Below are 15,564 nucleotides of genomic sequence, written 5' to 3'. Positions count from 1 at the left end.
ACAGGCCAGGAAAAATAAATATGTTCTCATAGACTTTAGAAAGATTTTCCTTATCAAGGATTAGCATGGAAAGAAGTTTGTTTTTTTTTCTTTTAAATAATTAGCATGTTCACTGAAGCATCATTCTCTGGATCACTTTTCCATTTTAGTGTATTAAAGAAATAAAAGAGGACTAAGGAAGCATCAGTCAATCGGGTCATTTGACTAGCAAGATGGGTAACGGCCAGCAAACAAATTGCTCCTTCCTGGCCTTGGTTTAATTGCCTGTAAAATGAGGTTGGTCAATGATCTTTAAATATCATTTAGCTGTAGAAAATCCTGCATTACACTCACTATTATTAGTTTACATTGTTTTCTTCATCATCTCTTAGTTGTACTAACTGTATAGTGTCACTAGATGGGACATAGTGGCTAATGTCAGAGGCATGATAGTTAGAAGCAGAAAGAGATTCAAATCTGAGTAATGCCATTCCAAAGTTTGAATTTTGCCAGCTTGACTATGTATGAGTTCTAATAAAAGCAGGTGATTTCCAGAAATTCAAAAAAAAACTAAACAGAATTGGATGAAGGTGTCAGTATAGTGCATATGACTGCTTAGGAAATCGTGATCAAATATGGTGGAACGGCATGTGGCTTTTATAACCAGTATGTGCCAGGTGTCCAAGAGACTTAAAACTTAGTCTCTCCCAAGAGATGGAATTTGTTGAAATGATTTATCCATTTTGTAAACTAAGGCCAATCCTTGCTATGAGAAATCGTGATATGTTATGAGAAGACCTCTGAGAGAGGACACTTAGTAGTTAGTTCTAAAGTCAACATGAGATGTGGTGATAGCTGGGGTTCCTGCTTTTCTTCTTCCCTTCAGGTGCTTTCTTTGAGAAGTTGACAAACTCCATTCACCCAGCTTAGACGTTAGAGCCAGGAATCTTTTGCTCACAACAGGATCTCATTTCACAGATTCTTTCATCCTTGAAATAAAGCGATACAAAGGTTATAAATTTTATGTTTTTAACTAGATTGTAAATGCCCCGAAGTTAAGAGGCAGCTGTTTTGATATCTTTGTTTTCTTCCCAAGTATTTAGTACAAAAGCTAGAATGAAGCCCATACCTTAATAGCGTCTTTTAATGTACCTCAAAGAGCACTGACCATGCAGAAGTTCTCACTGACCATGCAGCAAGAAAAGTTCCTGCAGCAGATATGATTGATGTTAGGTTGCATTGCCATGGTTGGTTCTTGAGTGTCTATTACTATTATTGTTGTTGGTTGTTATTTTGATGAAGTTGGTAAATCCATTCGTCTGGCCATAGCTGTACTAAATGAGTGTGATTTCCCCAGGAAATGTTTAAGAAGTAGGGCTTGGAAGAAGACTCAACTGGTAAGGAGTACAAGCCTAAGAACTGAGTTTGAATCACAGCACCAATCAAAAAAATACAATGCATGTTCATACTCAGGTCTAAAATCTCAACACTGATGGGGTGTGTAGACCAAAGGAGTATGGGTGCTTAATATCTGCCAAACAAGTCCTAGATTCATTGAGCTACCTTCCTCTAGTGAATAAGATAGACGGCGGCTGAGCAAGATCTCTAGCCTACACGCATGGGGACCGGTGTACACATTCACATGCACACACACACACACACACACACATACACACACACACACACACACACACCACCACCACCACCACCACCACCACCACCACCACCACACCACATCACACACATTCATTGCAAACACACATATAATATACACATACACACACAGGAAGTAATTATTTTTCTTTGGAAATAAATTCATTGGCAAATCTCTCTCCTCTCTCTCTCTCTCTCTCTCTCTCTCTCTCTCTCTCTCTCACACACACACACACACACACACACATACAATTTGCTTTATGACAAAAATGGGACAGAAAAAGGGCTTTGCTGAAGAAACTTCCACTAAGTTGTTTTAGATTTTCCAGGAGAAAAGATTCTGTTTAAACACAGAAGGGGATAGTGAGCAGGGCTTCTCTTTGACCAAGTATACCCTTGCAACCTGTAACCTGATTAGATACTATTATTTTACTTGCTAGAATACCCCAGGTTTCTGGGGGGAAAATCAAATGCTTTTAAAAGTCAAGATTAAGGCTCAGCACACACCCAGCACACAAATGGAAGCTACTTGTGGCATGCCTTGCCTTCTACTGGGATTGTACATGAAATATAAAAATAAAGATTAATGGTAACTGAGACACATGTCAAGACTTGGATGATGTGTTCTTGATTACACTGAGCAGCATCTACACCTTGGCCTGACAACTGAACCTCCACCCCCAACCTGCTGTAAGCTGCTGGGATCTCTGGGATGGTATAGCGAGAGAATGAACAAAAGCTAGAAAACAAATAACTGTGTTGCCACCACAGAGGCTGGAGTTCCCTGGCTATGATGCATAATCAATTCTCCAGCTTAGAAAACAGCCTCCCGCTCTTCCAAGCAGTGCTGTGGCCGCTGGAGACTGAGGTTTTTGTCCATGCTTTTTGTTCATAAGAACTCATTTGTTTTGCAGTCACTTTTGATAGGGGTGTAAGATTTTGTTGTGCTGTTTGGGCTGGTGGTTGAAGTTTCAAATATTAGAGAACAATGAAAGGAAAACTCCGACTCCTCAAACGTATCCATCGGTCAGCAATTTCAAACTTCTTTGTGTTCTGTGTATAAGATGCTTTCACTGTAAATAGTCCACCTTGTTTTTTTAAAAAACAATGTTCTGAAGCGCAGTGTGGAAAGGACTTTATGAGAAAATAATTATCATCTCTGTGTGTTTACAGAGAGCAGGCGTGAACCTGCGCACACATTCAGAAACATAGTTCGTTAAGAATTCCCTGCCACAAAAGATTTAATTAACCTTTTCAGTAGGCGTCCAGCCCCATTTGCTGCCTTCATCACCCCCCTCTCCTGTTTCTGCTGCCACCCTATGGCTCCTGCGCTTGATTCTGTCCCTCCTCTTTTATCTCCCCATCCTCCTTTGCACACACTCTCATCAATGATCCTATTGTTAAATATGCCAGCTGGCATTAGAAAGTCTTACACCCTCCATCTTCTATAGCAACTAATATATTCCAATATGTCAAATTTCACTTTTACTTGTCTGTTCGCACCCTCTGTCTATTCTAAAAAGCCGTTTTGTTCTCGAAGCATGACATCCTTAGAAAATATTGTGTAGTATACCAGGAATCAAGCTTTGGACTACATGTTTTTGCTCTGCATGGTATAACAAGACATTTTGTATGAATATTATACAGAGGTAAAAAGAAAAAAAACTACACAGTTTATTGATTAGTGATAAGAAAGTGTTTATTACTTCAATTATTACAACTTTACTATTATGTTCTGTGAAGGGTTTTTGATATTAAAAAAAAAAGATAAAAACATTACTAGGAACACAGGAAGCTTGTACCCCAACTAGCACTAGGGTAAAGTTGGTATTAGATAGAAATGAGTTTTGTGTGTTTTGATACAGTGTTTATTCTTGAGCAAACTTTAAGAAGCTTCTTGTTCATTGTTGGTAACTTGCAGCTGTTTCTCCCGCTGATTTTTTTCTAACCAATTGCGAACAGAGTGATCATGGACACTCATACCCCACCCCTATTTATGTGACGCCTAGACACTTGGTTGCTAGGTAACAGAAAGAATTAGAATCCATAGTGTATTCTTGGATGAGACCAAAAAGCAGAAGCCTGCACAGACAAGTCCTCTGAAGTTCTTTGCATTTTTGCTGTACCAAACAGAATTAGTATTGTAAGATGTATCACTTAGCTTCATACAGCTTCCTGTCAGTTTCTGCTTCATCATGTCTATAAATAATCCATACTTGTTATTATTACGAAACAGTGTGCTGAGTGTACTTCTGAATGGAACCTTTGATACACAAGATCCACTTCCTTTGTGTCTTTCTAAGCTACTAAAGTTCATCTTGTCAGTGAAAGGAAACTGAGGTGTTAATTTCTAATCTCTCCCGAGAATGTAAATTCATGTGACTGAACACCATCACCAAAACTCCCACAAGCAAAACCATAGCAAAAGGAGTTTTCTCTATGAGTCGTCAGTCTTAACTAAGATAAATGGATTATGTGAAAGTGTCAGGCATTTGGAGGACGCATAGAGAGTTGAAATTTTATTCATGGGATATTTCCTCACTGTTTCTTGAGTTCAACCAAAGGAGAGGGCATTTGGCCTTCTGTAAGGGAGAAACATAGAAAATAGATGATGTACAATATATTAAATGTCTAAGCAGAATGTAATCGGCCTCTTTTCCAGGATGCAGGCAAAGAAGCAAGCAAGTTATGTAGGATGAGCTGACCATCACAGGGTCAAGTTTTGCAGACACAAAAGGCACCACTGTTGCCTTTCTCAGCCAATTCCTGCTCATTCATTAACACAAAAGATGATATCCTCGTGGGTTGATTTGTAAAGTGGGTTTCCTTTGTTGTCTTTTCGGCTCCTTTTCCTTCAAGAAAGTTGTATCTATTTCTAACTATACATCAAGCAGTATCATTTAGCATCCTAACCGCTATCGACCTTTCTCCACCATTAGTCTCATGGCTCCATTCAAGAAAGTGTAGACAGAGGTTGTGTTTATATTGATTCCCCAGAACACATAATGCCTCACACAAAATTTGAACCTAGTGAATATTGGCTACCTGTGTGAGTTAGCCTTAAAAAGCTTACGAGGTAGGGGACTGTCCTCCCTGGTTACAAGATATAAGCAACTGAGTTTAGAATCTCTACTTTTGATGTTAAAAGACGTTAAAGTTATTTCCTTAGTGTAGTATGTGTGTGAGTGTATGACTGTGTGTGTGTGCATATGTGTGTGTATGTGTGCACATGTGTATGTGCATGTGCATGTTTGTGTGTGTGCGTGTGTGTGTGTGTGTGTGTGTGTGTGTGTGTACAGTTTCACCCAACACATAAACATATATTCTATTGCTTAGCCTTTGCCTTACAATATGTTAAGGCTAAATCTTCAAGTATTTGAAATACAAAAAAAAAGTGTTGGTTGATTTTTTTTTTTGATGGCTACAACTATAGTGCCGGGAACTATTAATACAATATTAATGGTATAAGTACCTTAGTACATGACAGCTTTTATGTTCTTCCTCTGTTCTGTTCTTCCACTCTTAACATAATCACTGAATGACAGAACTGATGTCCACCTGGCTCTATTTTCTTTCCCTCTTTGAATTATCATTTGCTCCCCAAATCCTTAAAACCAATCGATATACATCAATCGTTCTCAGAGATCAAATGTGTCAGTTAAATTTGCATGCCATCCGGGACATGACATGTCAGTTGCAAATTAAAAAATATTAATAATATTCATTTGATTGATACTGCTGACTTTCATTATTCTCAATGGGGATGTTGTTAGGCAAATGTTTCAAAGGAAATGTAGAAATTGTTTTGATTGATTGATTAGTAAGTATGAGAGAAATCAGACTCTCTTTCCTCATTGAAGCAAGGTGTCCCTCTGATTGATTGTTTTTGTCAACATGTATTAAATATTGAAGAGTTGCTCCTGACTTTAACTTGGACAGGGTAGCCAAGATTGGCCCAGGTAATTCTCTAGAAGGGAATGCTTGTGGATTGAATTAGAAATGAGACATCGTCCCAGCCTTTTTGTTCAGCAATGTGATTTTAGTGAAAGGCGACTCAGGAAGTCCTTGAGAATAAGAAGAAGGGTTAAGTACCACTTTTGTGCAATTTCAAACATGAAAAAGTATTGTATCTTCCAGATTCTAAATAGTGTTTTTCCCTCTATAAGAAAATGTTTCCATTGTTATAAAATATTTCAAGATGAATTCTATCTCACTTAAATTCAAGAGGTTAAATAATGTTTTCAAAATGGTTCATTCTGGCAGCTTTGGGAACTCAGTAGCATAATTTGCACTAAAACTGTTTAGTTTAGTAAAAGCCACACTGAACTCACCTTTGCAAAATTGCACAAGTGGGAAGGGCAATTAGTTATTTGTGCTCTATGCCTGGCAATGTATGTGTTGCTTCACTCTACTGGCTTTGCTCCCACAAGCACATCCAGATATAAACCAGTCTATATAAGCCTCAAATGATTTTTAATCCATTCAAAGAGCACATTGGGTTGGATAGACATGGTGATTCTCATCTTTCATCAGGCATGTCTTTGTTCATTTTAGAACAAAGTAGTTCACATGGGGAGTTAGAGGCCAGATATTGCTACAGAGTAAGAACTGTCTCAGGCATGTGTGTGTGTGTGTGTGTGTGTGTGTGTGTGTGTGTGTGTGTGTGTGGTATGTGCGTGGGTGTGTGTGTGTGTGTGTGTTGCTGCATCTACACAATTTTAAGTTATTGTTTGCTTTAAGCCACTTTTCTGTTTTGGACATTTCTATAAACATGGGTAACAGTTCCATATTTTCTATTTCTTGAGGCCTTCAAAAAAAATAAAAAGACCCATCAAAACCTCATGAAATGTGTAAAATGCTACACCAAACAATTTTGCTGTACAGGCAACACTTTAAATCATGATTTACTTATAGCAGAAACTGCAGAAACTCATTCTAGTAGTTACTCCAGTGAAGAAAAAACAGGAGGAAAAATACAATATAAATGTTAATTTTATAATCTAGATATTTTCTGTCATCTAAGTATAATTATATGTTTTATATTAAGTGATATGCTGATCAAAGTCAACAGATACATTTCCATTTCGGAAATATCTTTGCTATGGCCAACACCTGATCTAATTTAGTCGCTGAAGGTCTGAGAGGAGATCTCGCCTTCCCCTTCCAAAACTCCATTTTGAAGATCTTCAAAGTCGCACGGTAGTTCAGGCTGAAAAATGTGTGTCTTTGAGGATTGCAGACCTTCTAGGGCTAATCCTCATAGAATCTGTGACTGCAAACATCCCCCTGTCCTCAGTTGGGTAACAGAGAGTGTCTCTTCATCTCATTAACATATTAGCCCCCTATTCTCAGTTTTGCTCTCCATGGTTTCCGTTACCTCCCCATGAGTCATGATCTGAAACTGTTAAAGGGAAATTTCCACAACTAAACATAGGAATTGGAAGGTGTATGCTAAAAGACTTTAAGGAAACTTGTTCCAACATACCATCACTGTCTCTGCCCTGGACACGTTTCCTTTCATTCTTTAATGTATCCTTGCTGTATCTGCCACTGGTCACTTAAGTTACCCACCCACTGTCTTGGTTGCAAGATTGGATATTGTAAGATCTGTGACATAGTGTTAAGTCACAATGTCTACATCATCCATCTACCTGGAGTGCATCACACATTGGGCATTGTATCATCTCATAGCATCCCTGAAAGAGCAGGTACTGCATAATAAGATATGTTTAAAAAATAGGCAGTCAGATAAATTTGATTACAGTATGCATATGTAGCATGGTATAATTATTTTTATCATATTATTAATTATCACTGTTAATATGTTACTCTGGCTGATTTATAAAATTTGTCTTATGTATAAAATACACTGATATCACAGTGTACACATGATTCATCACAGCTGCGTTTGATATAGGATGCACACAACCCTCGTTTGTAGTATATTGTTTTGTTTCTAAAAGGGTTTATACCTCTGACTTGTTGATTTTAATGATGCTTAAACAAACACAAAACACTTCACATCTTTGCTTTGTCAGTGGGTGTACATCTGACTCACATTGTTCATGTATTAAAATAAACATTTTATTAGCTTTGTGGCAAAGCTCTATTCTGCATTCTGTGGCTATCTGATCTTTGCTAATCATTGCATGACCAAATGCAATAAAGTGCATGAATCGAAGCAGTGAATAAGATTTGTAGCTAGCAAGTTCTCTGGAATCACAACCAGTAATTTTGAAATGTGACTGAATTCTTCCCACAATTAAAATCTTTCATTATGCTACTTTAAAGCTAATTTCTTTCTTGTTTCTCTGAATAGTTGCCTCCATTAATCTCACTCTAGGTAATGATGGTAATGATACAATTATATGTAATCATTGCCTGAATTCAATATGTAACACATCAGTTCCTTTGTGTGGTGATTGTACAGTTCTCTGCAATCCTAGCATTTGGAAAATTTCCATCATGTCATGCCAAGCACAGATTCAAAAGTCTGTGACATTTTGCATAACATCAGTCAATCAGGTTTTCCAACTGTCCCTTACATTGATTGAACAAACACATCCATATGGTTGGTGGCAACTGAAGCTAGGAATGGAGCAAGAGGTAGGCAAAACAGGGCTTTCTATTTAAAAGGTTTCCAAAGCACTGAAAGTATTTTAAAAAATTGATAAGAACTTTTTTTTTCAGAGCTGAGGACTGAACCCCAGGGCCTTGCGATTGCTAGGCAAGTGCTCTACCACTGAGCTAAATCCCCAACCCGATAAGAACTTTTAATAGACTTTCAACTATGCTGGTGATTAATCTGACTAAAGTATCAATGGCAAAAATCACAATCTCATGAGTTTATTTTACATCAAGTTAATATTTTAGAGTTTTAGGTCATTTTGTTAACATTTATAGCTACTATTAATAACAATTGTTATTTCATATTAACCTGTTCTTCAACATAATAGATATATGTTTCTCTTTTTAAGCTATTTAGAAATGAACTTTGCTTATATTATAAGGACACATTTTGTGTCAAATATTTATGTAGCAGTTTATCGAAGTGCAGTAACGTGCTATTTGCATGAGCTTTCTAAATAGAAGCCAACATGTTTGTTAATCTTGGTTCTAACTTTTCAACTATCTTGTGAAGAATATTCTCTTTGTTTTGCTCCCACACATCCTACCATTTTTATGAGAAATGTGGAGGTTTTAGTCACTTCACAAATGTTTGGAGGTCATAATTCTACCCTTATCCATAAACTTGATCCTTTTTCCTTAAAGAATGCATTGCCGTGGAATGCAATGTGTGAAATGATTCTTACATTGATCCTCTCGATCTAGAATGATTACTGAACATCAGTTTTAGCTAATCTAAGTAGATCTTCTATGTAATTGTAAAATAAATCTTTTGACTCATTCTGTCTTGTCCCCTATTGATACTTTGTGTTTTTAATGGCTGTAAAAATTAACTAAGTAGGCTTCTTTGGACTTGCTGCTCAAATTTAATGATCTGAAACTTACCCATATCCTAGAACAGAGATTATATTTGTCAGTGACTTGAATTTAAACAAACAAAACCCAAACACCGAGAGCATTTATTGTTGGCTCATTACCTTATTTTTCCAACTTCACATTGGTGGTTACTAGGTGCTGCCTATCAGGCCCCATCCTACATCTTCCCACTTCTCACCTCTGCCACCCACCTCTTTATCCAGCTGACACCTCTCCCAGGACTACCAAAATTGTCTTGTCCTGGATCTTATCTTCCTCGTGCAATCTTTTAAAGCATACTTTCTACATTTTATTTATTTATTTATTCATGTTTATGCAGAAGCACATTCTGGGCACTAAGGCACATGTGCATGTGATAGTCAGAGAACAGCTGTCAGACATCTGTCCTCTCCTATCAAATGGGTTTTGAAAGCTTAATTTGTGCTGTAAAAGTTGGGAAAAATAACCTTATTCCACTTAGACCCCTCTGTATCACAAAATATCAATTTATACTGAACCTTTGGTTTTGCTCTAACCTTAAAATTAAATCTTAATATCTTACACTGTTTTGCAAATTCCAATGTGATCTTTTCCATTGTTGTCCTCAGAAATCTCCTGGTCCCCTGGCTTTGCTCCTTAAATGCCACCTCCTTCTTTGAATGCCTTTTGAACATTCCAAAGTTACCCTAGTGATAGGACCTTTGTGTTCTATTTCCTCTGACAAGAAGATACGTCTGTCCTTGATGTTCTAAAAGAGGCCCTTTCTGCTCATTACACCTTTTGTCATGCTTCCTTACCTTGTTTCTGTCCATTTGGGTTGATGTAGCAGAATATCAAAACTAGGTAATTCGTGAACAAACAGTGATTTTACCCACAGTTCTACATGAAATGATATTTCATTTTCAGCACCATTACAAAATATCAAAGCCAAGATGTTTTAAAATAATAGAAATCCATTTGCTACAGTTTTGCAAGCTATGAAGTTCAAAAACCAGAATTCAGGCTGTGGTGTGGATATATATGGTATTATATGTTGAAAACAGTAACAAGTACAATTGCAAGAGATTCAAATCCTCTTAACTGAGAGTATCAGAACTACTAAAATAACTCTGTTTACCTTATTCTCCTCCCCATCTTCCTCTGTTCGGCATCCATTATTTGTTTTTTAATGTTTCTAGAGAATAAACTAAAAGCCTTGCACGTGCTACATTACCACTGAGGTATATCTCTAGCCCTAAATATTTAAGTATTCTTTTCTAGCCTTGCAAGGTAGATGTGATATACAGATACCACACATAGGGCCTCCTGAACTGTTGCAAACCCTTTCTTGCCCATGAGATGTGTTCAGTTATGCATACCTCCAGCTTTGTCAAGACAAACGTGGCTTACTATATTAGGAAGCTCATGATATGGATGGGGAACAGTCCATGCCTCTGTACTAGAGCCAGGTAAAAATGGATGTACCAGTGTCGATCCTGCAGACAATTCAAGTTTCATGCAAAGGCCCAAGTGCCAATCTATCTGAGATGCATATCTGAGATCTCTAGAGTTGATTGCCGAACTGATTGTCTGCTGTCAGCACTTCCAGCGTTACTTACTTAACTCCCCAGTGAAGAATATTCCTCCTGAGACCTCCTGAACACATCATCCAGAATATGGTTGTGATTAGTTCCTTATTTTCTGATTGCCAGACTTTTGCCTTGCTGGTCTTATAATCACACTGGCCATATCAGATGATGTCAATTTGGACTGAGGTATCATAGAAACATTTTATTTTACACCTTATCTGTGTTTCAGGAGGTTTCTACATCATGACTTCTGTACATCAAAACCAGCTTCAGGTGCTTTCTCTACCTTTGGGGAACTACCTAATTCCTTTCAAATTATGAGTTTTTTTGGTTATAAATTTCTATTTTGCACAAGAAAACACAATTAGAGTTAGCAGTATTTGAGTAGCCCCAGTGGGATTTTCTAAATGAGTTAATATTGCCTCAAATTGACTGACCCACCCATCTACAAAAATTGCCTAAATACAGAATTATTTAAGTAAGAAAGTAAAAGTTCATCTTACTTCAAACTGTTATATCAGTCAATTAGAAGCAAAAATAAACATTTCTATTTTTGTGTGTGTGCGTAATGAAAATGAGTAGAAGAATAGCATCAAGCCTGTTCCCCCAGTCTCTCTTTTGCATGACATACTTGGAATATCACTAGTATGGGCAGCCAATTTAGTAGAGTTCGATTTAACCATTTAGTATTAGAAGCTGAAGTCTTAACATTAAACACACTTACTGAAAACACCTCTCACAATTTTACTTTTAGTCTTACACTCATTCTTCACATTTTCTCCTTCTGAGGATGATAGTGTGTGCTAACCTGTGGAGTCCGGTTCAGTGTAATTCTGGTCTCACCCACATCAAGTAGCATCTCATCTTTGACATTTCATCCACATCCCTTCCCCTTCTCTGCTTCTTCTCCTCATTGATGGTCATCTTCTTTTATTATCCTTAATCACAGACTGTTACTGTTAGCTGACTGTTTCTGTAGAGAGCAGTTGGGACCCACATCTTCAAGCCACAGTATATAATTATTTAACCTTTTAATGAATCTGTTTTTAAAAAAGTCCCAATATTTGTTGTTAAAAGATTCTATTTATTCTAAACTGATCAAGCAGTATGGGGATGGCTTCACTTTCTCTCTTTAAGTGTTAGCTAAATATGTTTCAAGTATATGAGCATTTGTGCAAATATGTAGGTTTTACCCTTATAGCACTACATTATGGTATTATTTCAAAATACCAAAGAGGAGTAGGAAGCAGAACAAAACAAACAAGCAAACCCAAGTTTGGAAACTAACAGCCAATTATTGCTACTAATGAAGTTCTATGGAGTTGAGTAGAATCTCTAGAATTGAAACAGCATCATATTCTTTGAAGAGTTAGTGTAGATGGACCAAACATAGAAGCCCAATCACAAATATGATTGATCAAATGGGGACAATTTAATAATACTAAGAATCATTAAGACAAGGAATAAAGGAAAATAAATTAAGAACACTGCTTTATTTTCATTAGTCTTCTCTCTTACCTCTAAACCAGTCTTTCTCCTTTGGAATTATCTTTGAACTTCTAAAGTGCTATTTTGACAATTTACTGAAACCTAACACTCACATGTCTACATGCCTACCATTTACTTTAGAATACACTGTTTGGGAAATCCAGCCATGAACCTATTTTTATGCTTATTTTTTATTGTGGATGCCAAGAAGTGCATGCTAACAGGAGCTTGATATAGCTGTCTCCTGAGAGACTCTTCCAGAGCCTGACAAATGCAGAGGCAGATGTTTGCAGCCAACCATTGAACTGAGACTAGGGTCCCCAATTGAGGAGTTAGAGAAAGGATTGAAGATGCTCAAGGGTTTGAAGGGAAACTCCATAAGAAGAACAATACCAACCAACCAAACACCCCAGAACTCCGAGGGTCTAAAGACCAACCAAAGATGTGTGACTGATGGCTCCAGACACATATGTAGCAGAGGATGCTCTTGTATGGCATTAATGGAAGGAGAGGTGCTTGGTCCTGTGAAGGCTTGATTCCCCAGTGTAGGGAAATACCAGAGTGGGGAGGTGGGAGGGATTGGTTAGGTGGTTGGAGGGAGTACACTCATAGAAGCAGAGGAAGATAGAAGGTTTCTGGAGGGGAAACCAGGAAAGCAGATAACATTTGAAATGTAAATAAAAATATTCAATAATAGAAAAAATATAATAATGTATTAAAACTATATTGACCTTAGGGTTAAAATTTAGTTAATTGTTCAACATGAATGCAAATATGCAGAAAACAGAGACATAATTAACTCTTTTGGTCTATTGAATTAATACATCACACCACTTCTTTTTTTTAATTGGACATTTTCTTTATTTATATTTCAAATGTCATCCCCTTTGCCAATTTCCCCTCTGGAATCCCCTTATCCCTTCCCCATCTGCCTGCTTCTATGAGGGTACTCATCCATCCACCCACCCACCTACTCCCCTCCACCTCCTGACCCTGACATTCCCCTACACTGGAGCATCGAGCCTTCACAGGACCAAGCACCTCTCCTTCCATTGATGCCTAACAAGGCCATTCTCTGTTTCATATGTGGCTGGAGCTGTAGAAATATTTATTGCAAAGCATAAAAACGTGTAGCCATCATTCATGTAGGATAGAGGAACAAAGACATCAATTGCAATTTTTCCAGTACAATTCCTATGTATAGCCATTATTTTGATATTATAGAAGAAAAACTGGAATCCTAAAGTTAGTTATTTACTTGCTTATATGTGATTCTAAAACCAAACTCTTTGCAAGTGCTTAAGGATTTTTGGGTGTTCAACAAAAATAATACTATATAATAATATTAGTAACTTATCATGGTTATGAAAACTAGTAGATTATTTAATATTCCTAGTGTTAATTTTGACTAAGCAACAGTAGCTTATCAATCTCCCTCCAATGAATTCTAAGTACAGAAAAGATTAAGAGCTCTGTGCATTTATTTTGATTAAAATAATTTATGTAAATTTTAATTCAAATTAAGTTCAGTTTTAGGCTCTTGGAATATTAATGCCAAAGCTAGTCCTTTTAGCTTAGCTTCCAATGCAGGGATTTTTGGCCAAGGACATTGAAGTAAACATTTTATCTTTATTAGCCATCAATTGGCAAGCATTTATTGAGTGGCTTCTAAACATTGGGGAGGAGCCTGGACTTCAGAGAAATTGCCATCTGTTGGGGCAATATGACTAAATCAAATGAGGCAATTTGAGCAATGAAAGCAAGAGAGTTCATAATTAGGGGCTAATTTGCTACAGAGTTTCAAGGGAAGCACAAGGTGATATAGAAAGAACTAGGTTGGTAGAAAACAAAACTTCATGGGAGACATTTTTGCTTGGGTAGCTTTCAATGGACTTAGGAAAGCTTTGGGAACACTGAGCTAAGTGGGACGAGCAGAACTTAAGAGCACACCAGTTTGGCCAGTAAAATGCTTGAGGTTGGATTCAACTGGTCAAATTCCAGAAAATTCTTCCAATTGTATTGGTCATCCTATATTGACTGTAAACTCAGTAATGATGTAGACCTTCATCATGTCTCAAGACAATGCCTACCATGATGCAAAGACATAATGAACAATGGCCCTTCAATGTGAGATCATGGCTGATACAGGAGGAATTGGTATACATGAGCTGAGAATAGGGAAGCAAATGGGTATCTGATTTCTGTTAGTAAATACTTTATTGATACCACTCTGCTGCAAAGAGTCTATTAGGTGTGAGTAGAATTTATTTGACCACATAAGTATGCTTAATAATGGTGATGAATTTAGAGTGGACTGTGATGGGATACTTCAGAAATTTTTTCAGATATTTCTACTCAAGCTCTTGTAGCAGATTTTCCTGAAACAGAATCAATGCTACTGACTGATGTGCACTTGCTCACCTGAGTGTGAACTAATAAAACTCGAGACTTTGTTCACTTGAGGATGTTAAAAATAGAATGGAAAGATGAATCTGAACTAATGATTGAGACTGTCAGTGAATTCCTGGTGTGGGTAGCCTCTAAAGGGACCCAAAGTGATCACGAATATTTATACCTTTGAATCAATCCCTATGGGTTATATTGGGCTGTCAAAACTTAATTCTAGTGAATAGAAAAAGCAAGCAATGGTGGTATGTGAATTGGGAACGGGTTTACAATAATCATGACCCAGCCTCTCCTGACTTTTCTCTCCTTTCTCTTCTGTATTTTTCCCTCCCTCTTATTTTCTCCCTCTCCTTCTTCCTCTATGACATTACCTCCATAAATATCTATTCTTTTTGACCCGACTCTCTCTGACTTTACAGTTTCTTCCATTCTTCTCCATCATCCCTCAATCTAGAAAAGATTGTGATTTTGTCTGAAACTGAGACTTCCTGCAACGGCCTTGTGAGGAAGATGGCAGCAGATCTTCAAGTCCAGCCAAGCTTTCAAATGACTACACACTGAACTGACAGCTTGACTGGCCTCATAAGAACCCGTGAACCAGAAATATCAGGCTACATTGTACTCAGTTGCTTTGCCCTTATGAATTGTGTGAGGTAACAGATATGTGCTACTTGAAGACAAGTCAGCGTCCCTTAGAAAGAGGAAGGAATTGCATGCTGAGCCTCATGCAGACGGATGTATTAGCCTTGATTTCTGGTGGTTAGGAATTCATAGGTGACTGAAGAAAATAATACAAGAGTTTACATTCCTGGCGTAAGATGTACAAGAAGAAACAAGGAACAGGGAGATTCCTGGCAATAGTGACATTCATGCTGGCTTCTGAAGGATGAGCACATAATTTTTTCTTTACACATAGAGGTTGTGGCTACTTAAATCTTCTGTTTTATAATACTGGAAACTTCCAGAGTACAAAGGTTCCAAGAATCAA

General features: G+C 37.4%; 1 protein-coding gene and 1 long non-coding RNA gene across 3 annotated transcripts in view; one reads left to right on the top strand and one right to left on the bottom strand.

The window, feature by feature from the left end:
• Positions 1-15,564, top strand: part of Dcc (DCC netrin 1 receptor) — a 1,119,339-nt gene that overhangs the window by 331,248 nt on the left and 772,527 nt on the right.
• On the bottom strand, positions 695-7,184 carry LOC120098154 (uncharacterized). Its single transcript, XR_015642637.1, has 2 exons — positions 7,118-7,184; positions 695-968 (listed from the first exon to the last, which is right to left on the bottom strand). It is a non-coding gene; the product is annotated as an uncharacterized LOC120098154 (long non-coding RNA).

The sequence above is a fragment of the Rattus norvegicus genome, chromosome 18 (genome assembly GCF_021556685.1).
Source record: "Rattus norvegicus strain SHRSP/BbbUtx chromosome 18, alternate assembly SHRSP_T2T, whole genome shotgun sequence".
NCBI classification, from domain to species: domain Eukaryota; kingdom Metazoa; phylum Chordata; class Mammalia; order Rodentia; family Muridae; genus Rattus; species Rattus norvegicus.
Note: the sequence above shows the minus strand (reverse complement) of the source record. Positions and strands in the feature narration are given on the sequence as shown.